The 2,830-nt window shown below is 33.8% G+C and overlaps 1 non-coding gene across 1 annotated transcript; it reads right to left on the reverse strand.

Moving 5' to 3' along the window:
- Positions 1-2,474: 2,474 nt before the first annotated feature.
- Positions 2,475-2,581, reverse strand: LOC128592822 (U6 spliceosomal RNA). The gene has a single exon (XR_008382034.1). It is a non-coding gene; the product is annotated as a U6 spliceosomal RNA (small nuclear RNA).
- Positions 2,582-2,830: the final 249 nt, after the last annotated feature.

The raw sequence follows: 2,830 nt of genomic DNA on the forward strand, positions 1-2,830 counted from the left end.
TAAACTTCATTAATAAAGCACCTAATATAACACACAGTGATTGAATGAAAAAATAAAATCTGTTCATGGATAGTGATCTAAATTTATCCTTAATTGTTGACAAGTAATGATTTATATGTTTTCTTAAATATATTCACAACCCTAGAAAGGTTTGTGTTGCTTTGTTATGTTCTAAGAAAATAGGCATTTCATCAACTTGTTTCAACAACCCGAAGCACATAAATTGGAGAAAGTGGAGACCTCAGGTAATAATTTATTACACTTAGACTAGTACAAAACTACCCTGAGCATTCATATTTATTGTGTAAGAGGGGTTACTATATCTTTCTACGATACCCATCCAGGTTTACCAAACCTCCTAATAAATTTTGGGAAGTTTCAAATTCAGAAAACACATAATATAATTTAGAATTTATGTTGTAACACTTGAAGATATTCACTCTAGAAAGGAAGAATTATCTTTAAAATGTGCTTTATTTACCAGATTTTTTTGTATATAATATAGGCAGAAAATTTTGCCAGCTCCTAAGTAATATCATAAACTAAAAATAGAAGTTAGTCTTAAAACACTGACATGCTTCTGAGCAACAAAATTCTGCAGTGGTTTTGAAATAAGTTAAACAACTAAAATGAAAATTGTTTATTTGCACCATTAATTTTGAAAACATAATATCTCAAAACATCTCTGTAGTGTTGATGGCAGGTCTGTGTCAGTCCAGATTGGTATTGACCAGGAAAAACAGTGCTCCTCAGATGGGATTGAGACAGCCTTACATTGCCAAATGGATACAGTGGAGATATCAGACTCTATTCTTAGACAAGAAAACAGCAGTTTTAATTGTATTTATTTTATCTTGGGGTGGTGCTATACAAAACATTACCTACTAAAAATGCAGAAGTAAATATTCAAGAAAATTTGACATGTTTTCCCTTTAAAGTGTCTTTCATGAAATTAGAGGTGTTAATGTAACAAGAATAGAAGGAATATAAATCCAGTGTATTGTTTTTTTACTTGTAATTTTTAAATACCATTTACAAAAGTTTCTTTGAAATGCTATTTTACATATTACATGCTCTATCCAGACAAATTTTAGTTTGAAAGTGATATTATGACATAATTACGAAGATTTTAGAGAGTATTGTCTATGGCACAATCCTCAAGCATTTTAGATTTCTCTAATATATTTATATATGAAAATATTAGCCAATTTTATAATGCTATGTACATATAAGAAATTACCAAAAATTCTCTTCCCTAGCTTCTTTTACAGAGGCCCTGTAAAAATCAATGTGTGTAATACCTCTCCACAGAATCAGTTTTCTCTGATGTGCATATATGCTTATGTGTGCTGGGATGCCTGGGTGTGGTTGTTTTCTAGGGGATTACACGCTACCCCTCCTGATTCTACGTATCAGGGTGTTCCACCAAGGTAATACTCCATGTCTCTAGCTCTGCTTCTACCTTACTCATTGTATTCCTTGAGGAGAAATGAGTGATATTCAGTTCTCAGTACAGTACAGCTGGCTTCTAGCTAAAGTTCTAAGCTTTAAGTATGTGTTCAGGTGAACTGCCCAAGGTCTAGACTTGGTGGAATAGAATGGTTAAACCAAGAAGGTTAAGACTGCATTTGCCTCACACTTCAGCCACGTTCTCCAAGCTAGGTTTTGTCAGTAAAGCGCTGATATTTTCATCTCGATATGTGTATTTCCTTTGCTTCTCAATTTAGTTCAGAGCAGGACAAGAGGTACATAATTTACTTGAACCCATAAGATATCACCAGTAGGTCCTATTGCTATAAATAATAGATCTCTACTATAAAATTACTCACAGAGCTTCTCTAATAATTGATTAATCTACTTTTCTACAAAGAGAGAATTAGGATGGTGGAATTACATTTGTTGAGTGAGGCACATGTGCATTTTACACACATGTAAAATTTGCAGTAGTTTCTTCAACTTTGTTCTAATTATAAGTCAGAAAAAATAGCAGAATTTATAAATATACCAGCAAGACGGTGATGTTCATGATCTTTTAATTGGTGCTCATTCTCTGGCTTCAATTCCATTTTAAAAATTATCAAGTATTCCATGCCAGCATCTGCAGTTTTGGGATTTTGTGATGTGGGCCATTCTAACTGGGGTTAGATGATATCTCAGGGTTGTATTGATTTGCATTTCTCTAATATATAGAGATGATGAACATTTTTTCATGTGTTTTAGCCATTCGTCTGTCATCTTTGGAGAAAGTTCTATTCATGTCTCTTGCCCATTGATATATGGGATTGTTGGCTTTTTTTATGTGGATTAATTTGAGTTCTCTATAGATCCTAGTTATCAAGCTTTTGTCTGATTGAAAATATGCAAATATCCTTTCCCATTGTGTAGGTTGCCTCTTTGCTTTGGTTATTGTCTCCTTAGCTGTACAGAAGCTTTTCAGTTGAATGAAGTCCCATTTGTTTATTTATTTATTTTTTTTAAATATGGAACGCTTCACGAATTTACGTGTCATCCTTGTGCAGGGGCCATGCTAATCTTCTCTGTATCGTTCCAATTTTAGTATATGTGCTGCCGAAGCGAGCACCCATTTGTTTATTTTTGTTGTTGTTGCAATTGCCATGGCAGTCTTCTTCATGAAGTCTTTCCCCAGGCCAATATCTTCCAGTGTTTTTCCTATGCTTTCTTGGAGGATTTTTATTGTTTCATGCCTTAAATTTAAGTCCTTTATCCATCTTGAATCAATTTGTGTGAGTGGGGAAAGGTGTGGGTCCAGTTTCAGTCTTTTACATGTAGACATCCAGTTCTCCCAACACCATTTATTGAATAGGGAGTC

Source organism: Nycticebus coucang, chromosome 8, assembly GCF_027406575.1.
Source record: "Nycticebus coucang isolate mNycCou1 chromosome 8, mNycCou1.pri, whole genome shotgun sequence".
NCBI classification, from domain to species: domain Eukaryota; kingdom Metazoa; phylum Chordata; class Mammalia; order Primates; family Lorisidae; genus Nycticebus; species Nycticebus coucang.